Genomic DNA, 24,407 nt, shown 5'->3' on the forward strand with positions numbered 1-24,407 from the left:
ATACAAAACTGCTCTTTTTCTGCTTTGTTCCTGACTTGCTTTTGCAAAGCTGCATTTTTATTTTTTTTTTGGGGGGGGGGTGGGTGTGCAGAGGATGGGGCAGCCACAGGAAAGATGCCTGTGGGATGATCTATCCCAGGCTGCCAGGACAGGAAAGAGAAGGCTGGGAAGGGTCTGAGAAACAGCTGTGGAGCAGGCAGGGAAGTAGGACAAGCACCTGGGGCCTGATGGCATGAGGGGAGAGGGCTGGAGAGTGGCTGAGAATGGGATTCATCTGCACATCCCCGTGGTATGCCCTGGAATCATAGTCATGGAATGGCTTAGGTTGGAAGGGACTTTTGAGCTGATCTACTCCGACATCCCTGTCATGGGCAGGGGCTCATCTCACCTGGACAAGGTTGCTCAAAGCCTCATCCATCCTCCTTGAGCCTCCAGGGAGCACATCACCAGCACCCTGCCCTTGGGATGAGCTGGTGGGGCAGAGCCATAGCCCCATGGGGTAGAGGTGCTGAAGCTTCCTGCATGCAGCAGCTCTGGGACATTCCCACGTGGGAGATGCTCCCAGGCAGGATCTCCTGAAGGGCAACACAACAGAGCACCCCTTGTCCTGCTACCAGGGCATTGGATTGTCCCAGGAATGGCCCAGCATCTTTTTCATGCAGGAATGACTGCTCTAAGTTTCCTTTATAAAATGGTAAGAAGGTCTTTGGTCTTGAGGGGGCTGCCAAGCTGGAGGCAAACACACCATGACAGAGGAAAAAAACTAAATAAAGGAGGGAAAGCTGTCTAGCTCTGAAAATATACCTGGGCCTGAACTGTGGATAAAGTGTCCCAGGCTCTCCAAAGCACCTCTGTGACTCCAGTCCAGACCTCTAGAGCAGTTTGGAATTTGAATGAGGACAAGATACCTAAGGTCCTGGGCAGCCCAGACTTCAGGAATTCTCATCCAACTGCAGGTCTTGCTCTGAACTCCCAAAATTCTGTCAGGAGGATGGAGGAGTTTCCTGTTTGTGAGCATGAAGGACTTCACCTCCCTGTGGGAAGAGTCGTGCAGAGCAGAGGGGATGATGATGGGAGGATGAGGGCTGCAGACATCTCCCCTCTTTGCCTTCTCCTCCTGGTTCTCTCTATCCTCCACCCTCTCTTCCAGTGCATTCCCATCATTCCAGATCTTCTGCTCATCATATCCCAGCAGCTGAGCCCACAGCAAACATCTCCATCACCTTCTACCAGGTTCAAGATTTGACCTGGACTGCAGAGGGATCTGGTGACTCCCCATGCTGAGCCACGATGCCTTCAGCTCCATCCCAAATCCCAGTCATGTGGCAGAAGACCCCAGGGAGCTGGAGCTGAGCCCACCCCAGCCCAGAGGGAGCAGGGCTCTTGGAACCCTGAGGACGTGGTGCAGGGGGAACAACTGTCCCAGGCAGGGGAGCAGAGAGCTGGGACAGCTGTAAATACAAACCCAGCCCTTTGAAGCTTGCCCTTCCCTCCCTGCTCTCATCTGATGGAGCTGGAGATCCTCCAGGACAAGGAGCCAGGGAAGGACACAAAGCAGAGAGCACGAGGCATCCAGCATCACCAGCACATCCCTGGTCAGCAGCCCCTGTGCCTTTCAATTGGGAAACTGGGAGAAGGGGCTGGGTGATTTCCAGAGCTCAACAGGGTCACTCATTGACCAGGGGTGATCTAAGGAGATGTATGGGTTGGTGACCCAACCCCTGAGCACTGCCCAGCCTGGGGACATCACGAGGTCGACCTCAGAAGAGAGCTGGGGCCTCCCTCCAGCACAGCAGAGTGGATCCCAACACCCAAGCCCCATTTAAAGGCTGGATGGGGCTATTTCAACACCCCATTCACCCCCTCTCCCCACGTGTGCCCTGCCTGTCCCCTGATGGGAGCGATGGCTTTGCCAGGTTCCCCACCACCAAGCTATTTGTTGCTTCACCACAGCTCTGCATTTTGTGGCTTTGGGGAGGAATTTGTGGACTCAGAGGCAGGAGAAGCAATCCCAGCTGTGACACTGATCACCCAGCTGCCCCTGATGAGCACCCCTGATCAGGGTGTGACACAGCTGCTCAGCTGTCCTCTGCCATAACCCATCTGGTGACAACCCAGGCTCCTGTGATAAACCAGGACTTCAGCTCCTGAGGATGTACCAGCCCTCTGCAAGCTCCCACTGGGATGGTTATGGCAGCCCAGGCACTGCCTGGTGAGGCTCCAGGCCCACAGGAGCAGGGGGATCAAGGTGGGCTGTGTGGGTGCCATTGGGTGCCACTTCCCCTCAGAGACACATTTTGGTTCTGCTCAGCATCTCAGAGAGTGGAAGGGGGAGTGGGCTGCACCACAGAGCAGGTGGAGGAAGGATAGGATATTGAGGAAGGATATTGAAGGATATGAGGAAGGAGTTTGGGGTCCTGGAGCAGGTCCAAAGGAGGCAACTGGGCTGGTGAAGGGACTCAAGCACAGATCCTATGAGGAGAGGCTGAGGGAGCTGGGGGTGTTGAGGCTGGAGAAGAGGAGGCTCAGGGGAGACCTCATCACTCTCTCCAACTCCCTGAAAGGAGGTTGGAGCCAGGGGGGGGTTGGGCTCTTTTCCCAGGCAACTCTCAGCAAGACAAGAGGGCACAAGAGGTCTCAAGTTGTGCCAGGGGAGGTTTAGGTTGGACATTAGAAAGAATTTCTTTCTGGAGAGGGTGATCAGGCATTGGAATGGGCTGCCCAGGGAAGGGGTGGATTCTCCATCCCTGGAGATATTTCAAAAGAGCCTGGATGTGGCACTCAGTGCCATGGGCTGGGAACCACGGGGGGAGTGGAGCAAGGGTTGGACTTGATGAGCTCTGAGGTCCCTTCCAACCCAGCCAGTTCTATGATTCTATGAGGGTCCCCAGAACAGCCCTCCTGGGCAGCCAAGGCCATATCACAGAATCACAGAATCACTTTTAGAATGGATTCAGTTGGAAGGGACCTTAAAGATCCTCCCAGTGAGCCCCTGGTTTCCCAGAGAAGCTGTGGCTGCCCCATCCCTGGCAGTGTCCCAGCCCTGGTTGGATGGGGCTTGGAGCACCCTGGGCTGGGGGAGGTGTCCCTGACCATGGCAGGGGTGGCACTGGAGGAGCTTTAAGCTCCCTTCCAGCCCAAACCAGTCTGGGATTCTGGGTTCCCAGGACTGCTCCATCCCAGCAGATGAGTGAGTGCAGACACTCCCCATCCCCTGTCTTGCAGATGTTGAAGGTTTTCAGCTGCTTGGCAGAGCTGGCAGCACAGCTGGGCTGGGAGCAGAGAGCCCTGCCAGGGGGCAATGGGAGAAGGAAGGAGAGAAATGGAAGAAGGGGGGCAATGGGGGGAAGGGGGCAATGGGAGAAGGAAGGGGGGAAATGGGAGGAGGGAGGCAATGGGAGATGCCCCTGGGCACCAGGGCTGCAGCAGCCAAGCTTGGGATTTCCTCCTCTGGGCTGGGGTGATGCTGGAGGGAGGGAGCCCTGCTGCAATCAGGACACCACAAACCCCCCCAGCCAGTGCAGTATCGTGAGGATTGTGTAAATATTTTGATAAGCTGCTCCTTGAGTCTAGATGAAGGGGAGATTTTTATCGCATTTACTGACAAAACAGCTTCTTCTTCTTTTATTGTTTTTTTCTTTTATTCCAGGAGGGAGGAGGAGGCTGACTAACTGCTAGAGGAGAATTCCTGGAGTGATTTAATAGGAGATGAAAGCAGAGGGGTAGGAGCTGCTGCTCCCCAGGAGCAAGTGGACAGGCCCCATCAGCAAGTGTGCTGAACATGGATGAGCTTGTGATTCCTGTGGATTGGGAAATATTTGATATACTTGTCTGTCTGCTTGGACCTGCCCCAGGAGCACAGTGTCAGCAGAGAGGGTCCAGTTCCACGGGCAGCCCAGGGCCTCAGCAGCACCTCCTGCAGCACTTTGCATGGTTCATCTGCAGGGCTTTGGTTTCACCCCTGTGAATGGGTTGGTGTCCATCCTATGAACACAGCATGGAAATAACCCAGTTCCTCAGCCACAGCCTGGAGCAGAGGACATCCTCTTCTTGCCAGCAATCCCCAGGGGAAGTTCAGCCCCTGAGCAGCAGACCTGAAGGGAAAGGCCATGGCTCCTGAAGATGGGAGAGGTGGCATTGCCATCAGCAAAGCTTTCATGGGTGAAAACAGAGCAGAAAAGTTCTGTGGAGGAGGCTGAAAGCAGAGATGTTCACCTGCTTGCAGGGAGCGGGTCCAGAGCTGAGACATCACCAGGGCCTGGATCACTCCAGGGGTGTGGGAGGAGACACAACCACAATGTTCACACCTCACTGGCATCCCCAGTACTGGGATTGCCAAATATTGCCTGGAGGGGATGGCTAACAGCTTCTCATTCACAATGAGCTACCTCCACAGGCAGCAGGGATGGGGTTGGGATGGTGGCATGCTGACAAAGACCTGGGTGGGTGTTGTCCCTCCCTCAGTCCACCCCCCCTGCCATCCAGCTGCATTCAGGATGCTTCTGCTGGGTCTCAGCACAGCCTGGTACCCTGTGAAATTATGGACACATTCTGTGCCATCACTTTCCTGTTACAAAATTACAGAATACCAGACTGGTTTGGGTGGGAAAGGACCTTAAAGCTCACCCAGTGCCACCCCCCTGCCATGGTCAGGGACACCTCCCCCAGCCCAGGGTGCTCCAAGCCCCATCCAACCTGGGCTGGGACACTGCCAGGGATGGGGCAGCCACAGCTTCTCTGGGAAGTGTGGACCAGACTCTCACCACCATCACAGTGAAGGATTTTTCCCTAAATTTCCAAACTCAATCTCTCCTTTTTATTTTAAAGCCTTCCCCCTTCATCCCATCCCTCCAGGCCCTTGTCCCAAGTCCCTCCCCAGCTTTCCTGGAGCCCCTTCAGGCACTGGAAGGTGCTCTGAGGTCTCCCCATTGCAGCCTTCTCTTCTCCAGGCTGAGCACCCCCAACTCTCAGCCTGGCTCCAGAGCTGCTCCAGCCTCTGACTATCTCCATGGCCCTAAAAAAAAAAAAAAAACAAACAAAAAAAAAAAACTGGACATGAGATGACCTGGCTATGGTCTGTCTGGCCAAGTGTGGGCAGCAAAGCCTCTGCTCTTCTGCTCTTACACATCCAAGCCTGGGGCTCTGCCTTCTCTGCTGAGCCCCTGCCCATCCTACTTGGGGTGGGGGGGGCACCCAGCCCCCATCTGGGTGGATGTTGGAATTTTGTGGAATTTTGCAGGTGTTTATCTCACTGTTGTTCACTTGATGACAAGAGCCACGTCTTGGCCTGAGGTGGGCACTGGCAGGGGATGCTCCCCAGGTCCCTGCTCACGAGCACCACCCCTGGGATAGTGAATCTCCAAACCCCCACCCCTCCTGTGCATCAGCAACTCTGTGTCCATCCTGCCTCATCCCACCTTGTCCTGCCCAAACACTGAGCTGCTCCCACTGCCCATGCTTGTTGCCAAAGACCTTCCAGGTTGAAACCCCTGGACCACATTCCTCTCTTCTTTCTGACTCAAAAAAAATCACCTGTAAGATATGAAATGCCTGAAACACCATTAAAAACAACTTTATTTTTTCTGTCCTAATCTCCCCCCACCCCACACAGCAATGAGGTCAGCACACCCAAAAGGAGAGCACGGGAGATGGCTCCTGGTTTTCCAGCCCTACCTCCCAGCCCCCTGGGAACACACAGGATGTGGAAATACTTGGTACGAGTCACCTCCCCCAGAATTTTTTTCCCCTGGAAAGCAGAGGAGACCTCCCACCCCCACAGGCAGTGTCGTGGGGGGTCTGGGACACCAGACCAGAGCCTTGTTCAGCCTGGTTCTTCTCCCAGCCCTTCTGATGGGGATGGACTGGAGCAGCACTGGGCTCTTCCACCTCTTCATGGAGCTGGGTGCTTCCTTGGTCAGAGCTGCCAGGATGCACAGTGAAATGCAGAGTGAAATGCACTGGTTACTAACCTGGACCTGGTTATGTGTAGGATCATGAATTTATCCTTTCAAGGTAACTGTAACAGCCTCCATGAATCCTTTATTTATGGAGAGCCAACCCAGGTGGAGACAAATGGAAGGGAGAAGGAGTTGGGACACCTGGGTTCAGTTCAGCTCTGACACTGACCCTAGAGAAGGACTGGGCAGAGGGCAGGCCTGGCAGTGAAGACATCAAATGAGGTTTAGGAGATGTGCATCCAGCTTCTGGCTTTGTCACACACTCCTTGGGTTACTTCAAGTTAGACATCTGCTTAAACCTAAACCTGCACACCAGGATTTCCAGGATGGAAGTGATCTCTCTCATGAGGGGTGAGGTTAATCCTCTGCCTTCCTGGCCTTAGGACATGTATATTTGGGCTGTGCCAGCACAGTGAGAGCCCACAGGTGGCTGAGGATCCCCTCCTGCCAAGTCCCCACGTCCAGCTCAGATGCTCTTTGGTGGAGCATCCCATGTCTGGATGCTGGAGGCAGAGACATGCTGAGCTGCTGGAGGTCTTGCAGGACTACCATGAGTAGGACTAGGTGGCCACCTGGACCAGGACATTCCCAGTGCCCAAGCAGTGGTTGTTACTGCTGGGAAGGTCTTGGTCCTCTCTGGCTGCACAACCACAGCTCAAGGGGGCTCCCCGAGTCCCACGCTGTGCTGGAGCTGCAACATCTGAGCAGATCAGACAGCAGGCTAATCCCACATTAAAGCTGCTGCAAGTAAAACCAGAAAATACAGTTGTCTCGCCAGCAACCAGCAAGGTAACAGCCAAACCAGCCAAGCTGGATAGAAACCAGTCAGGTAGCACCACTCACCCCAGTTAGGCTGGGCTGGGAGCAAGGTAACAGACAGGTTTAGGAAACACTTGTCAAGCTCCTTCCAGATGCCTGTGTTTGCATGCCCAAAAGTCACTTCTGAAGGCCTTGGCTAGAGGCAAGGAGAATGATGTGTGACCCCTTGGTGCTGGCCCCAGCAGAACTGGAGCTCCTGGAGCCATGGGAAGCTGAGGTTTCCCCATCTGAGCAGCTTGAGGTGGTGGTGACCTCAGGGGCTCCAAGGGGATGGAACAGGGAGGTTGGTGTGTAGGGCTGCAGGGTGAGGGCCAGCAGGAATCTCCTACATGCTGGACAAGAACATGCAGACCCTGTCTTATGGGGCTGTTGCTGTAGAGGACATTACTCAGACCCACACAGGCACCACTTGGCTAGAAGATCTCTTCCTATTTTGGTGGGTGATGTTTTAGTTATTTGCTCCTTCAGGTCCTCTGAGCTGAATTCTGCCACAGCAGTGATGCCACTGGAGCTATGCAGCCTGGAGCAGAGGTGGCTCAGGGGTCTGGAGAACTCAGAGATCACCCTAAAAATTTTTTGTTCATCCCCACCTCATTGTCCAAGCTTGGGGACATCAGACAGAGCTAAGAGAAGCCAAACATAGGCCAAATGAAGGGGTGGTTCATCTCATGAAGGCTGGTGGAGCAGGGGAACTCCTTGTCAAAGATCTGACTACAGAAGGTTTTCACAGGTTCAAGGAAACACTGAATAAATGCTTGGAAAAGAGATCTATTGATATTTGCTAAATCAACAAGTGACATCAGGCTCAGAAAATCATAAAATCATCATGGTTGGGAAGGACCTTCAACCATCATTCCTACACCCCCATAACCACTACATACTCTTCCTTTCATGCCCAAAGAATCTGCAGGGTAGAAGAGGATCTGAGGGACAAGCTGTGTCTGCCTACCTTGATCTTCCTCTTCACTCACACCCTGGTCACTCACACCCACAGTTTCTGCTGGATTTCTCTTGAAATCCTCTTCACTTCCTAAAGGAGTCTTCAGAAAGAGAAAATGATGTGGTCATGGGGGATGGCAAAGAAAGGGAGAAATCAAAAGATCAACCCACTCAAACAGGAGGCATGAGATGGGGCACTCCCTGCTCAGCAACCATCAGCACCTCAGTACCTGCCACCCCAAAGGCTGTGCCTGGAGATGGGATGGGAGAGGGATTTCCAAAGCCCCAGGGTCACCACAAGCTGGGGGCAGCCCCCTGAGAGCCCAGTCCTCAGGGCTAGGTGTGCATGGGGACCATATCCCAGGGAAGGCTTTTGGGGGCAAGAGAAGTGGCTGTGGCCTGTGAGAGGCACCAGAAACATCTGGGAAATGGCCCCAGTTGGGCCGGGGGGACATGACCCTTCCCCTCCCCAGTCCCAGCTGCCCCTCAGCCTCCTCAGAGCCTCTCTAAAGACCCTTTGGCCACATGCAGAGCCCACAGGAGGCCTTGGGGGGCTGTCTGCAGGTGATGGTGGCAATGGAGGTGTTTGAGGTGGAGATTACACTGCAACCCCTCCTCCTCCTCCTCACACACCCCTGGGCTCCCAGGCAGTGGCTGTGAGTCCCCAGGGTGGGTCCTGTACATTTCTGCTGGTACTGCACACCCACACATCCTCCTCCTCCTCCTCTCCTGGGACACCCCAGCAGATCCTGGGTGAGAAGCATCCCACAGCAGGTCAGGGAGCAGAGCTGCCCACGCTGCCAGCTCAGGGGTGGCTGCTCAGGCTTGCTCAGTGCTTATCTCCAGCAGCTCCCTCCGAGCTGAAGTGATGCTGGGGCTGATAGGAAAGTGCTGGTGCAGCAGGGGCAGGGAACACCACACTCTGACTCAGTCCCAGGCTCTATCCCATTGGGTTTCCACCCAGCTGAACCCTGGGGCAGTCACTCCTGCTATGGGATACATCGAGACTCGGCCCTGTGGTCCCATCCCAGGGGTGAAGTGCAGTTTCATGCCAGCCAAAACAGCCTTCCCAGCACCACCATCACCACCTCCTCCATCTTCCATGGGCACCGAGCCAGTGAGGAGCCACCAGGCCCTCTGCCCGGACCAGTATGGGAGCTGAACCACACTGGAAAACACACACATGGGTATTTGCCCTCAAGGGCCTTTCTGCTTTTCAGAACTTGCCCTATAGCTATGACCAGGAACCACAAACTTCTCAAGTAGCAGAGGCCAGTTTTTCAGCTGGTGTATAGTGAGGTCCTCCAGAGCATCTTCTGGAGCATCCTCTGCTTTACACCCACTCACCGTGTGGTCCCTACACCCCTTTGTCTCTCAGGTAGAGGAGCCACAGCTCAGCAGCTTAAAAAAAAATTAAGGGACTTCTTCAGTGCAGGGAAGAGAAGAGCTGATGGCTGAGAGTTGGCCCAGCCCAGGAAAAGGCAGAAGAGATGCAGAATTGTGCTCTTGCCAAGGAGTCCCCAGAAGATGCAGGATGCTAATGTGGGAGAGCTGGTGGGCAGGGGATGAGAGGTTGGAGAGCTGGGTGAGCTGGGGTGCTCAGATGGGTTCAGACAGGGATGTAGCAATAGGATGAGGGGTAGTGGCTTTAAACTGGAAGAGGGGAGGTTTAGGTGAGATTCTAGGAAGAAATTCTTTGGTGTGATGGTGCTGAGCTCCTGTCCCAGGTTGCCCAGAGAAGCTGTGGCTGCCCCATCCCTGGCAGTGTCCCAGCCCAGGTTGGATGGGGCTTGGAGCACCCTGGGCTGGGGGAGGTGTCCCTGACCATGGCAGGGGTGGCACTGGGTGAGCTTTAAGGTCCATTCCAACCCAAACCAACCTGCAATTCTCAGATTTCAGTTTTGCATCCCAAGGAATTGCAGAGCAAGTGTGTGTGAGAGGGAGAATTTCTGATCACAGCCAGGATGCTCAGTGCTACCTCAGCCTGGAATATCAGATGAATTAAAACAGAAACAGAGCTGAAACTCCTGAGGCTGCTTTGACAGGCCCAGCAGATAGATACATTACATGCAAGAAGTGGTATTAAGCTGGAGGGCCAGGGGATCTCAAATATCAGTAGTTTGGGGTGAATATTATTACAGGGTCACTGCTATTAACTCTAAACCCATATGTTATAAATCCAGGAAATTAGGAGCTGAGGTTAAGCATCAGGGAATTCCAGGCATGTCAGGAATGCAGAAATCAGGCACAAAACACCTGTAGTGAAACCAGGGAGGGGAGAAATGGAGCAGTCATTAGCAGTGGGTTAGGTCTTATCCAGCCCAAAGGGGTGTATCATTCCTCTGCCACTGCTGATGAGCTCCTCCAGCAAAGCAAAGGAAGGGGGGAGAGGTGACAGTGAATTAACAAGACGTTTACACCCAGTCCTGTGTGCCCCAGACTGCTTACACCCATCCCTCCCACTACACCCGGGGGGTTTGGTTATTCTTAGGCAGGAGAGTGGGTGGGTTGGAGAACCAGAGATCCAGGGGACCAAAAAAAAAGAAGAAATTCAATTTTTATGCCTATCAAGGGAAGAGGTGGAAATGTGAATGACCTGTTGGAGTTGTCAGAGAGACACGGTGGGGTCCATGCCCTTTCCTGTACACTTTCCAGCCAGGAATGCTGCTCAGCATGGGGACAAATGTTCCTGCTGTAGGGACACATCTGGACACATCAGTGTTGGCAAAGTGGGGACCAGTCCAGTAAACACCAGTGGCAACTGGGGCCAAACAGCCCATGTTGGAGAGACTGGAGCAGTTCCACAGGGCTGGCCAGGCAGAGGACTTTCCAGCCCAGGTCCCCATGCTGACAGGGCTGAGGGACTGTGAGGGTCCCTGTGCCCAGGCTCCAGGGACACGGGGCAAGCAAACGAGCTGGGGTGAGTGTGTGGGCAAGTGGGGTCTGCTGCAGGACTACTGCTGGGTGCTTGTTGGGAGGCACTTCCAACACCCATCAGTGCCCCTGGAAGTGATGCCAGGAGGAAAGGGATCAGTCAAGACTGAAGAGTAGTGAGGTGGGGGCTCTGCTCCCAAGTTACAAGTGACAGGACAAGAGGAAACAGCCCTCAGTTGCACCAGGGGAGGTTTAGATTGGGTATTAGGAACAATTTCTTCCCCAAAAGGATTGTCAGGCTGCCCAGGGCAGGAGTGGGGTCCCTCTCTTTGGAGGGATTTCAGGAGGATGCAGATGTGGTGCTGAGGGACACGGGGCAGTGCTGGGTGAGCAGTTGGACTTGCTGACCTTAGGGGTCTTTTCCAACCCAAATGATTTGATGATTCTGTGTGCAAAGCACGTGCAAAGAGGCTTTGCTCAAGGACATCTCCCCACTTCCAGCTGTCACCCACTGTTTGCCTCCAGTCCTTGCTGCCAGAGGAGCACCCCACTAAGCCTGCTGATTGCAATTAATCCCTGGTGACAGTTTGCTCTCTGGATGTACCAGTGTTAACCCCTCTGATGCTGGTGGGACCCTGCTGGCTCAGCAGGGGGGTGGGCACACAAGGGTTAAGTCATCAGAGCTGCTGTTAATCAGATTGGAATCCGGCTTAATTGCAGGTTGCTTGTGATCCTGGATGCCTGCTCCTACAAAGTGATGGAAAATGACAAATATTTATCCCCGCTCTCTAAGCAGCCCTTTATCTTCCCACACTGTCATCAGGCTTTTCCAGCCTGGCTTTCAGGAGGGAAGAGTGTAAGCAGATACTATATAAGGGTAAAAGCTGGTTTGGGCAGCTGTCAGCTTTTTGCATTCACAGCATTCCTGGGAAGAAAGGCTGGGGGAGGAGGTGTGAGACACAGAGGTAGCTCATGGGCATCCAGGTGCTGCTGAACAGGCTTCCTGGGGTCCCAGTGTCCCCAGTGTCCCCAGTGTCCAAGAGGAGGAGATGCCCAGTCCATAGCAGAGCAGGTGCCTTTGCTGGGGCACAAAAAAAGGGTAAGTAGGTGCTCCCCTGCTTAGGGAGATGTGAGGGAACCTTATGCTAAGTGCTGGATAACCTTCAGTTTACCCAGGAGAAGCTTTTCTCACTATTGCACAGAGATGGTGAATTGTGCTGCTGCTGTTGCCTTCACACTCCCTGCACAGGGGGCACAGGAGCAGGCAGAGAAAAATTCCTGCAGGGAAAGTGGGGGAAAACAGGGCAGGAAAGGAACCACAGCAGCCACACCAGTGTCTGCTGCTTAGATCCAGTGATGCTGTGACCATGGTGGTGGTCTGGACATGGGCTATAGTGGAAGGCTGAGCCCTGACCCAAAAAAACCCAGGGTTTCTCCCCGAGGAGTTGCAGGGATGTGAAGAGTCCCCACAGCCTGCCCTGGGGGTTCCTTCTTTACACCCCATGCCTGGGAGCAGTGCTGAGCCCCCCAGGCCCTGATTTCAAGGCAGGGGCCCAAGTGGGAATTTATTCTGCCATTCCCTAACTTCCCTAAAAGTCATTCTGGCTTCTTCCCAGCTGCCCAAACCTCAGGGGACTGAGGGGTTTGCAAAGGTGTTCATGGGGCACCTGGCCAGGTTTGGCTACAGCAGCTCCAGACAGGGGTCCCCATGTGGACCTGGCCTGGGGGAGCTGCTGGAAACTCCCTCTCCTGCAGCACTTCTACACTTCCAGCTTTCTTCTTTGGAAAACCTGGGCTGGGAACACAGAGCTGTGGAACCATCTTCTGCTTGAACAGGCCCAGCCACAGCCAGCTTGGGGCTACACCAGGCTTTCCAGAAAAGGGTTGTTTACTCACTAAAAAAAAAAAAAAAAAAAAAAAAAAAAAAGAAACACACAGGAGGATTTGAACTCTCTCTCTCCACCAGATGCCTGCAAGTAAGCACATTTTTAAATGTTAGAAAGAAAAAAATTGCATTTCCTCTTCTAAGCTTTGTGGAGTCCTTTGGCTACCATGGATGGAAGGTTGTGATCCCATCTGGGGTGGGTTTGTCTCCCAGACATCCTGCAATCTCCGTGCTCCTGTCAAGCACTGGGGGGCTCTCAGCTCTCAGCCTCCTCTTTAAACATTACCAGAAGGGCTGGCAGGAATTCAGCCCTAACTCCTTACAGGTCCCATGTGCTTTGGGCTGGGGACCCCGACAGAAAAAGCTGAAATGGAACTGGGAGGAGGGAAGGAAAAATGTCCCATGGAAAAATAAAATTCCTGACACAGATATGTATATTATACCCTCCCACTGGCTGCAGCTCCCATTGCAAATCAATAGCCCTGGCCCCTGCAGCATGGGTGGCTGCTGCTGGAAACAGCTCTGGTAATTGCATGGCTGTTATCCATGTTATCCATGACATGGTTATCCCAGGAGAGCTCAGGCTGGGGATGGCAGGGGCTTTAACACACCCTGAAACAGTGGTTTGGTTCCTCCTCCCCTCCCTTGCCAGGGTCATGCCATTCCCCCAGCTAATGCAGCAGTATTTAGCACTGGGGATTCCTCATTTCCCTGCTGCAGGGCTGAAATGAGGGGATTTCCTTCAACTTGAAGCTCTGTTGATCTCCTCTGTGCCCTTTCATCTCCTCTGGTGTTCTTTGCACCATGCAAAACCATCGTTGCTCAGCACTATTTAAACACCATCCCTGGATGAGCACTCCCCCTCTATGCTTTTTTTTTAACATGATTTTACATTGAAAATACCCTTGACTCTCTGCCCTGGAGGCACAGCAGTACCTGCAGAGGCTGTTCAAGTGAAAATAACAATAATAATACAAAATTAATAAAAAAAGAGGGTATTTTACGTATGCCATGATAAGGTTTAGTTTCCACCCAGCGCTGAGATCTGCTGGTGTTCGAGTAACAGCACATATAAAATTACAACTAGAGAAATTATAAATAAATAAGCTAATGATACAAATTTGAGCTCCTAAAGGAGATGTTAATTTCAGCCACTTTAAACCCCCAGGTGTGAAGGTAGGTGAAGGCAGAGCCTCTGTTAAATATTCAGCACCCAGGTCTTTCAGCAGAGGTGGGGGAGGCTGCAGCAGCTGCATCTTCATTTCATCTTCAGCTCATTTTTGGAGAGGTTCACCAAGCTGCTGCAGCTGGGCTGGGTGGACTCTCCTCAGAAAGGCTGCAGATGGTTAAGGGAAGGTGGCTACAACCATCCTTAGGCTGCTGTGGGAATACCTGCACCAGGAGCTGCACCTGGCTAACTGAACCCAATGGGTTCATCCTTTAGCAGGAGCAGACCTCCCAGGTGCCATCCAGTCACCAAAGTCAACAAAGACCAAGGTGAACATCTAGGATAATTAACAGCCTGCTTGTTTGTTTCACAAACAGCCTTTTCAGAGGCTCAGATCAATCTCATCAATCTTAAGCAGGTGAGAAAATGCACAAGTCCAATTAAACCCCAAATCATTGCACCATTTGCAAATTGCCTTTTTCTTCATCCTAAAGCTCTACCAAGCATCTTCACTGTGGTGCTTGGCCCTCTTCTGCCTGGGAGCAATAATTGAGGAGTGTTGGTCCTATACCCTTTCCCTATAGCCCTGACATGAGCTGCACTCACACCCAGGTGGGAAACAGGAATGCTGCCTCATCCCCACTTTGGGGCTGTGAGCTGGGGGCAAGCTACAGCAGCACAGCACAGTGCCTGCAGGGGACCAGATGCTGTTGGTGGGCTCCCAGTGCTCAAACCAGCACCAGTTCCATGAAGAAGTGAGCAACAGGGACGGGTGAGCTCAGTTTCCCTTTGGCATCAGTGCTGGTGCCTACCTAATGAAGGAGCAAAATCTCATAGTGCTGATGTGCCTTGTGGGCTGTGCCAGGGGTTAACTCCTCCTCACCCTGCTCATCCTCACCCCTCTCATCCTCACCCCTCTCATCCTCACCCCTCTCATCCTCACCCCTCTCATCCTCACCCTTTTCATCCTCACTCTTCTAATTCTCACCCTTCTCATCCTCACCCTTCTTATCCTCACCCTTCTCATCTTCACTCCTCTCATCCTCACCCTGCTCATCCTCACCCTGCTCATCCTCACTCTTCTCATCCTCACCCTGCTCGTCCTCACTCCTCTCATCCTCACCCTGCTCAGGGAGCTGGTTTGCTGGGACCCAGCAGTAATCAATTCCCCTCTTCCCAGCCCAGGGCACACATGACTTACAAACTCAATGACCAGCTGATAGCTGAGTATTGGCTTGTTAATGAAACCACCAGTGCTCAGTCAATCATTAAATTGGATTGAATTAAATGGAATTAGATAGTGGCTGGGGGCTGACATCCAGGGAGCTCCCTGCTCAGCCTCCCCCAGGGGACCTGGCATATGGATGTGATGGGAGGATCAGTGACTGCTTCCCCTCACAGGAACATCCCCCAGGTATGATTTATGTCCCAGCCTGTACACACTGGACTCTGGGTTTCTAGGGGTGTGGGTTTTTCCAGCTGGCCTTTAACCTGTGTCAGTAAGCTGGTGTCCACAAGGCCTGACCCTTCTGCTTTCAAGTCAAAGATCAATAGGCAGGGAGAAGGTCTGTGAAGAGCAGCTGGCTACTTGGAATGTAATATGAGATAACAAAGTGTGCATGATAACTGATAACAGAGGAGCACCCTCTCCCTTCTAGGCACACTGTCATGTCACTTGCATAGTGGGGAACTGGACCAGGACACAGAACCTTCATGCCTTTGAGACCAAGAAGCATGAATGGAAAGGGTGAGCTGCAGCAGAAGACAAATCCTACAGCCCCTGGGTCTGTTACAGTCTCTGCTGGTCACGGAAGGATGAGAGTGGCTGGGACATCCTCGTCTGGCCCAGCCTCTGAGCTGGGGGGTGACTGGGACATTCCTGAGGCAGGCAGCAGGTTCAAGGCTGGACTGTACCTCCTGTTCCACGGCAGAAGCTGCATTTTACACCCTGGGAAAAGCACTTGCACATCCCCAGCAAAAACTTTCAGGTGAAAACCTCAAGGCCAGCATTACCAGCCAGTAAAGCCACCAGAGCTCTCAGTGGTTGCAGAGTGGGGGTGCTGCTGGAGCTGCTGAGCAGGACCAGTGACTCCCTGCCCTGCCTGCCTTGGACACACTCACATCCCAGTGTTGGGGTGCACTGGGAGGTCAGATGGCCCAGATGGAGAGATTTATTAAGAGCCCAGAGAGGGGCCGTGGTGCCAGGCTATGAAAAGCCCTGAGATTGCTTTCCAGGCCCATGATTCAAGAACAAAAAGCAAAAGTAATATTAAAGCTGCCTGCAGTGCCAACTGCTGCCTGTCTCCTGCAGTCAAAACGCTGTAAATCAGCTCCAATTAAAGACTGCACGGAGCCTCCCGGGAGGCTCCAACCGAAGCTGGGAAAATCCCTGGCACACCAAAATTGCCAGGGCAAAGCCTGCAGGCTGCTGCTTGCCACTCACAGGGGACTGGAGGTGGTCAGAGGGTGCAGAGCCATGGCCTGGCCCTGCAGACACACAGGTGAAGGCTTCAGGAGAGCTGGCAGCACCTCTGCCCCATGTCCAAACATGAGGCAGGAGCTGGGAATGCTTTTCTGTGGTTTTCTAAGCAGACACAAGTTCTCGGGGTCAAGTTTGAAGAAGCTGAAGGTGCTGCTAGCCCTGGAGGCTGCTGGCAGGATGCTGGGACCTGCTGGGACATGTCCCTGCCTTCCTCGGGTGGACCCTGAGGAGCTCACCCCTTCTCACAAGGCAGGCAGACATCCCAAACACATTATTTGTCTTTAAAAATGTGCCCTAGGCTCCCAAGGCACCCCAGCAGCCATCAGATCTCTGCTCTTAGTGGGAAGTTTCTCCCCTGTGGTCTGTGGGATGGCATCCTCAGCTCAGTTTTTGGCCCTTTGCTCCTTCAAGTGGGTCTTGAAGTGTTTTTCTCCTCTGTGGTGCATTAGGGTGTTCGAAGAGCCCCCAGGGGCAGGGGAGAGGCAGCTGGGATGCACAGGGACAGGCTTGGTTTCCAGCACAGGTCCCATCCTGCTCCAGCCTTGGGCACCTGGTGCAGCCCTGGCCCCAGTGTCCCTTCAATTCTCAAAGTCCCAGCACCCTGGCACGGCCCTGGCACATTCCCCAGCCCTACAGAAAACGCCCAACAGGCATGGCCAGAGCTTCCATACAGAGTGCTGAATAAACCCTGATGGTGAATTGCGGCACTGGTTCTTCTTTTCTCGTCTTTTAATTGGGTAAAAAATGGTCAGCTTTTGTTAAAGCTCTGCCAGAAATGAGTCTCTGACCCTAACTCTAACCCTAACCCTGGGGAGTTGTCCCCTACCCACTCCCCAGCTATGATGAGAGCTGAGCTCTTCCACTCTGGGGCTTTGGAGCAGTGACCTCTTCCAGGAGCAGCCCTTTGATTTCTTCCCAGCCCCTCCAGCACACAGCCAGCCCCAACCCTGGGCCATGCAGGGGATTAATTTTCCTTGACATCTCTTTCATATTTGTATATAACAAACCTCAAAAAACCCCAGGCACAACCAACCAAAAAAAACCAACCCCACAAAGCAAAAACAAAAAACCAAACCCTGCTGCATTTGCCCGGCTATAAATGGGGCATTTAGTTTAAATCAGAAAACAAAGAATCAAAATTCTATGAGCCCCAGAAGTGTAGGCAGAGGGGCAGGGGAAGGCAAGTGAGGGCTTTCAGGGATTTTCAGGTATCAGAACAGGGATTCCAGCCTGGGAAAACGCGGTGGGTTCAGTGTCAGGGCTGATGCCTGAGCCCTGCTGACGAGAAATGGGGTGAGGGCATGAGAAAACAGGCTATAAATAAACCCCACATCCACAATGTGAGGAGGAGACTTTTCCCCATCAGGAGAGGCATGTGTGATGTGCTCATCCTGCTGGCATCCGAGCACCTAATCTTGCAGTTGTGCTGAGTAAAGGTCGGTTCATAATGGGGCAGAGATCCCCAGGGAAATTCATCCTTTGCGAGTGATTCCACAGGAAACCTCCACCTTTTTCTTGATTTTCTTTTTAAGTCTGAAAGATCTAGGTTGAACTAGATGATCTCCTGAGGTCCATTCCAGCTTCAATGATGCTCTGATGCTATGAAACCTAAGAAATTTGTCCTCTAGCCTTTCTACTATACAGTGGATAAATCCCTTTCCATTAAAAAGAGTCCTGCAAGTGAGATGTGCTTCTGAAGCACAAACTGCTGTAACTGGGATGAGAATCCAGCCTGGGGAATTGCAAGCTTCCAGCTAGCAAGAAGTAAAAGGGCAGCTCCCCCAAACTTGCCACACGTGGTTTTCCTGGGGACAATTTCAGATCCCAGGGTGTGGTGAGTGAGATCTCCCAGACAAGTTCCTGCTTCCAGGTGAAAAGGCAAGCTCGGATTTCTGGCTGTTTTGAAGCAGAGACTTGTGAATGAGCCCTCCTTTTCCTCGAGGGAAGAGAAACACATGCCAAACCCTTGTGAGGAGGGTGGAAGGCATGACTGCAAAAATCCTGTTCTGCCTTCCCAGGCTCTGCTCCTTCCTGGTGGATTGAGGAATCCTCATCCCCAAGGACTGAGGAAAGGGGAAGGAAGGGAGAGAGCAAGGAGCGAGAGAGTAAGTACAGGTCCCTGGTGCCTGTCTGGGTCTCCCTTGTAGCATGATTGGAGCAGGATGATCCAAGGTGTGTCCTCTGCTTCAGCTCTTCACGTTCAAAGAGGCTCAAGCTGTTCTCTGGGGTATTTTGGCTTCCAGCACAACTTGCTAGAAGATGGCCACATGGTTGTTGGAGGCTTGCTGGGAAGGAATGCAAATCTTTCACTCTGCTGCTCAGATCTTGATTCATTTGCTGCAGAGGTGGCTATTTTTGCTGATGTGACATCAGGTTCACAGCAGCTTGTCCAACCAATTATTGTGCAATCCCCTTTTGTGAGTGGGAAGCAGACTTTCCATTCCTGATTTAGTTAACTTTTTAAACTATCCAGGAGTAAAATGTCTGATGGGTGAAACAATGAAGCTCATATTTGGTGGTGATCCCTGTGCCTTGTGCCTTTGAGAACACCTCCTGTTTCAAAAGGTTTCCTACTGACATACAGGATAAAATAAATGGCGTGGTCCTGGAGGACAGCATGTGTCAAGAAATAAGTGTAACCTCATCTTACTGTAATTTATTACATCTTGGAAAGCTTTGAAACTCAGGTGTTAAGCATGAGGCTTGAATTTCAATTCCTTTCAAGCTTCTCCCAGAGAAATGTTAACCATGAAGTAATTTTATTGTGGAATAATTTTTCTTTTATTCCTACGCTGCTCTGCGTTTTGATCCCATGCAACAAAGCAGGTAGTTTTTACATGAGCAATTCTGCCTGCTCCTCACACCTTCCTTCTGAAGGTGTAAAAGCACATTATAGATCCAGTGGCATCTCATCTCTGACATGGCAAATGGGCACAATGAAGCCCCTTCCCTCTGCAGAGGATGGGGAAGGTACCCAAAGCTGCAGCAAGTCAGTGTTTGAACTGGAAACCAAATCCACATGGATTTTACTCCTGTGTCCTCTTGTCACCCCCCCTGCACAGTGTGCAGCTCTTGCATTTCGTTGCATTTTCTTCTGAACGCTGGCTCAGTATTGTTCAATACTTGGACTCACATACAAAAAAATCTGATTCAGAAAGATGCTCAGATGTTCTGCTTTGCAGAGTCTCCTGGGGGAGGCCAGACCGGGTTAGATGTGCCCAACCCCTGCTGCAGTCAGGAAGCAGGGCAGGGAGGGAGGACATCAGTCTCTGCAGGAAGAAAAGGTGTCAAATAATCAAGGAATGAGGGTTGTTTGGCTTATTTTGGATGCTGGTAGGGACATGGGACAGGACAAAGACCTGTTGGATATCAGTTGTGTGTTTTGTCCTTGTAGCTGATTCTCCCCAGCAATGTCCAGAGAAGACTGAGGCTGGAGGCACACATCACCTAGAATGGAAATGAGCTTTCCAATACATGCCACCAGGAGAAAGACCTCTAAATTACAAATGAAATGAGCATTTTTTGCCTAAATCCTCTACATTGTTTTACAAAAGTCAAACCTAAGTCGTTCTTATTTACCTACTTGGGTTCCAGCTCTGGAAACACCCATGGGACACAGTTTGCCTTAAGCACATCTGTGCCTGAGCAGCCATGGTATCATTAGCCTTCTTTTGAAAGGTAGGGAAACAATTTTAGGATTAGGCACCAGCTGAATCTGAATTTCTACTTAAAATAAAAATCCTTTATGAAAGATGCTTTTTCTGCCCTTTTCAGCCTCTGCTCTTTCAAGTCTCCTGGGGAAGATAGAGATGTTGTCTTTCCCTCTATGGGTCAAAGACATTGAGCTGATTTGGGGAATTCCTTCCTAACACTGTCCTGGATAAAAATAATTGTATAATAAAAATAGTAACTCAATGCTATAACCCTGACACACTCCACATGGCATCTACAGGATCCTCAAAGATTTTCCATGGACATAATTTTCTAAAAGAAACCCAACTCTTCAAACAGCTTATCTCCAGAATAATGTTTTCTGTGTGATGCTTCTATTTTTCCTTTAAAAGATGCTGCATACCTAAAAGTGGCAGTTTTGTCACTGAAGCCCAAAGCAGGGTGACCTGGATGTGCTGACCCAGAGCATGAAGGCTTTGGGGTGCAGGTGCTTCACTATCCTGAGGCCTCAGCTGCCCCAAGGGCTGACTGTAACTGTCTCTTCGAGCACGTGTTTTGTTTTTTTTTTTTTTTTCCAAAGGGAGAAAAATATTCCTCAGGCTGCTCTCTCTCAAATCCCTGGCAGAACTGGCAGGTTGGCACCACTGGCTGAGCATCTCATGGAGACCTCTGGGCTGAACAAAGGAAAACTGTAAATTCTGGGAGCTGTGGCAGGCTGGATGCCTGGATTTAAGCAACCCCAAGCCATGCAGCTCAGCCACCCCAGCCCTGGGAGTGGCAGTCCTTGCAAAGCGAAAAACAGCTGGGGAGTTACCAGTTCAGCCTCTTGGCTTTCATCTACCTGTGCTTGGGAGTCAACACCCTTATTTTTTGGTAAAACAGGATGTACGAGACCTCCCACTGAAATGGTAATTAAGAAGGAGACTTTCATATAAATCCAAGTGCCAGGAGTTGCGTATGAAGGGATCTGCGTGCAGGGATGAGCAGAGGTGACCCAGTGATTCCCAGCTCCATGCCAGGAGCCCGGTTCCCCATGGTTTAACTCATAGCCTCCCCTTTTTGAACTGAGCAACCCCTTAGAAGTGCAAAGTTGTATCGAAACGCCAGGTGCTGCTTTGAAACTCTTCTCTTCGTCCACGCAGTCCTAGAATCCTCCATAGAAATGGGAGACATCGTTACCCCTGTGTCCAGGGGCTGCTTGACATCCCCCCCCCCCAGCCCTTCCCAGGATCCCAAGATGGGGCTTCACCCCTCACCAGGCTTCAGGGGCTGCTTGAACCCCCCTCCCTCCCCAGCCCTTCCCGGGATCCCAAGATGGGGCTTCATCCCTCATCAGGCTTCAGGGGCTGCTTGACACCCCCTTCCCTCAGCTTTTCCCGGGATCCCGAGATGGGGCTTCACCCCTCACCAGGCTTCCTGCCCCTTCCCTCTGCTCCCCACCCTGCTCGAAGTCTTGCTCAGAAGGCCCCGATACCAAGTCCTTCCACCCAAAGGGCTCGAATCTCATTTGCTTTCGGTCTGGACGGAGAAACGAAACCCGCAGCTTGGGTGATGGGAACTCTCGGTGCTCTCAGCAACCCGCACGCATGCGGGGCTGGGCTGGAGCAAGCCACGGCTGAGCCAAGAGCTCACCATACTGCTGGATGTCTGATTCCTGAGCAGATCTGAGCTCGGGAGCCAAACACGGGAAAGATTTAATTATAAAGGTGGGGAAGGCCAGGCTCTCCATCTCAGTGCCCCACGGCTGTTGGAGCAGCAGCACTGCGGGAGCCCGCGGGCCAGCAGCCCGCACCGGGCTTTGCAAACCAAAACACACCCAGCCGTGATTTTCAAAGTCCACGTCAGCCCACAGCTCTCGGAGATGCTGCAAGCAGCATTTTTTTTTTTTTTTTTTCCACACTGCAGCCTCCTGCCTACATGCTCGATGCGGGAAAGGTGCTGACGAGGGCTGCAGAACGCCTCGGGATGATGTTTAAGGGAGGGGAAAAACCCGCGTGTGAGGAGGAGCTGGGCCGGGGGCCTGAGGGGCGGTGCTGAGGGGGCTGCGGAGCCAGCGCGGGGCCACTCGGCTGGATGCGGGGCTGGGTTTTGGGTTTGAACAGTCACGGGGATTAACCCTGGAAGCAATTCCGGCTGCGACGGAGCTTCTGCAACTGGAAATTTGGGAATGGGCTCCGAGTGCCTCTCAGCCGGACCGAAGTGCCGCCCCGGGCTTGCAAACCGGCGCCCGCCGCCTCACCCCGCACGGCTGAGGGAAGCGTGAGGCCACCCCGGGTCCCCGGGGCGCGCAGCAGAGCCGTGCCCGCTGCCTGGGGAACGGCTGCCCCGTTATCTCTCACGCCGCTTGTAGTCGGCCCCAGGTCTGAAAAATCCTTTATTGGACCCAAAACCCGGGAGCGCGGCCTCGGGCCGGGGTGCGGGTGGAGGGGAGGTTGCGGTGAGTGCGGGGAAACGCGCGCGCCCGCCCCGCGCTGCAGCACCGCGCGCACCGCCCGCTGCAGCGCCGAGCGCGCGTCCGCGCCCCCCTGCCGGGCGTGCTGCAGCGCGGGGCGGGACCCGCCCTGACAGGCGTGGCGGGCGCCCAATCACAGCAGCGCTCCGGGCCGATTGGCGGGAGGATCCCGCCAATCAGCGATGAGGGGGCGGGGCGAAGCGGGGAGGCGGGGTTTGGAGGGTAGCGTGTGGAGGTTGCTATGGCCGTGGCCGGAGAGCGGCCGCGCCGCCAACCAATGGCTGAGAGCGGGGCGGCGGATTGACGTGTCAGCCGTCCAATAGCAGGGCGGCATCCGGCGGCGGCGGGGGCGGTGCGGGCGGCGGCGGCGGGCGGGGGGTGGAGGGCTCGGTGTGGCGCTAAAGGAGCGCGGCGGGAGGGGGGCGGAGCGGAGCGGCGGCACTGCTGAGGAGCCGGGCGGGCGGCGTGAGCTGCGGGGCACGGCGGCGGCCGGGCACGACACGGGTGAGGCGGGCGGCGGAGACCGGGGGCTCCCGGGGCGGGCCGGGCAGGGCAGGGCTGCGATGGGTTGGGGGTTGCTGCTGGTTCGCCGGGGGCGCTCGGCCGGGCCCGCCCGCCGTGGGGGTGGGGCGGGGGCGGCGGGCCCGGCACACAAAGACCCCCTTGTGTGAGCCCCGCCGCCCGCCCGTCCCGCCGCATCCCACCGCCCGCCCTGCCCTCCGCCGCATCGCCGCCGCTGCCGGCGGTACCGCTGAGGGGAAGGTGGCCATTTTCTCCCTTTCCCGCAGCCTCCGGGCGGGCGGGCGGGGCGGCGGCGGCGGCCGTGCGGGGGGCGCGGGGCCGGGGCCGGACCCCGGCGGGCCGAGCTGCCCCGGCCTCCTCCTTTGTCCTTGGGGCGGCGGCGGGGCCTGCGGCCCGGCGAGAGGGGCTCCGCAGCGCGACGGCGGCGAGCATCAGCCCTCGGCACCCGGGGGCGGTGCGGCTGCTGCGGCTCCTGGGGCTGCCCCTGTCCTTGAAAACGCCCGGGCTGCACCGGGGATGCCACTCCCCATTCCCGACGGGGCTCTCCCAACCGACCCCCTTTTGTTTAGAGGAACAGAACGTGTGTAGGGTCTTTTTTTTTTTTTTTTTTCCCTGCGCTAGTCGTCTTTTGGGAGCGCTGGATTCCTGCATGATAAATGTGCTCATTTGTGTGTTTCATTTGAATGCCATTGTTAACAGAGGAGCCTTGGGTAGGGTAAGCTGCAACTTGCCGTGCATCTGCAGAGGGGCTTTTGTGGTGAGCTCTGTGGAATGAGAAGCCAGAGTGGAAAAATGACCCCGAAGCTTCTCTTGTGATCCCCTGGTGTTAGGTCTGTTCCCCAGGAACCGGTATAAAGTCTGTCCATTCCTTCCTGTCAGTCGTCAGCCTTTAATTCCACTGGAGAACAGCACCCGATTAATTTTGTCGTCTGAATTTTATCTGGCCTCTAGATTTTCCCTGCGTCTTGGCGTGGAAAACTGAGACCCAGCTTATCACCACTGCCTTTGGCTGTCTGTCATACCTGGCCAGGGAGCTCTCAGAGACTTGACACCCAGATCCATGAGCACACGAGGGTGGCAGTGGTGTTTCAGGGGTGTTTCAGTGGTGTTTCGGGTCTTTGTGGGGACCTCAGATGCTGTCTGGCCCACTGGATCTTGCTGAACTGGGGAGGGAGGCTCAGATATTAAATCCGTGGGCTTCTTGAGCCAAAGGTAGCATTCCTTGACTAATACCTTAATTTTCCTGGCTGAGGAATTGAGCTATCACTTAGGGTGTCCCCTCAGTCATTCCCTCTTTCTTCACTGAATTTTTCTGTCGGAGGATGCTTTAAATGTTGAGTCATCACCTCTTAATTTGAATTACACTGTGGGCAGTAAACGGTCTGCTCAAACCTCTGGAGGGTTCAGTGACTTCATGCTTACTCTACATTAAAGTTGGTCAGTGTAGAAATGTCCATGTGTAGATGGAGACACAACTATTGGGTTTAATTGCATGGGCGTGTTGCAGAACTTCTTCCATGAGGGTGCATACCAGAGTATGAAAGGTGACAAATACAGTTTGCAAACCCTTCCTTGCTTTTGAAGCTAACCTTTAGGTTACCTGCTGGAGGAGGCTGCCATTAGCTAATGTAACATTC

General features: G+C 53.6%; 2 protein-coding genes across 7 annotated transcripts in view; one reads left to right on the forward strand and one right to left on the reverse strand.

Annotated features, from left to right (window-relative positions):
• The window catches only part of LOC139805752 (uncharacterized), a 335,505-nt gene that overhangs the window by 71,850 nt on the left and 239,248 nt on the right, over positions 1–24,407 (reverse strand). The window lies entirely within an intron of this gene.
• Positions 22,651–24,407, forward strand: part of MYH10 (myosin heavy chain 10) — a 100,494-nt gene continuing 98,737 nt past the window's right edge. The window contains exon 1 of the mRNA XM_071764489.1: positions 22,651–22,752. The gene's annotated coding sequence lies outside the window, so the exon portion shown is untranslated. The remainder of the gene's footprint in view (positions 22,753–24,407) is intronic.

This window comes from Heliangelus exortis, chromosome 20, assembly GCF_036169615.1.
Source record: "Heliangelus exortis chromosome 20, bHelExo1.hap1, whole genome shotgun sequence".
Classification (NCBI taxonomy): Eukaryota; Metazoa; Chordata; class Aves; order Apodiformes; family Trochilidae; genus Heliangelus; species Heliangelus exortis.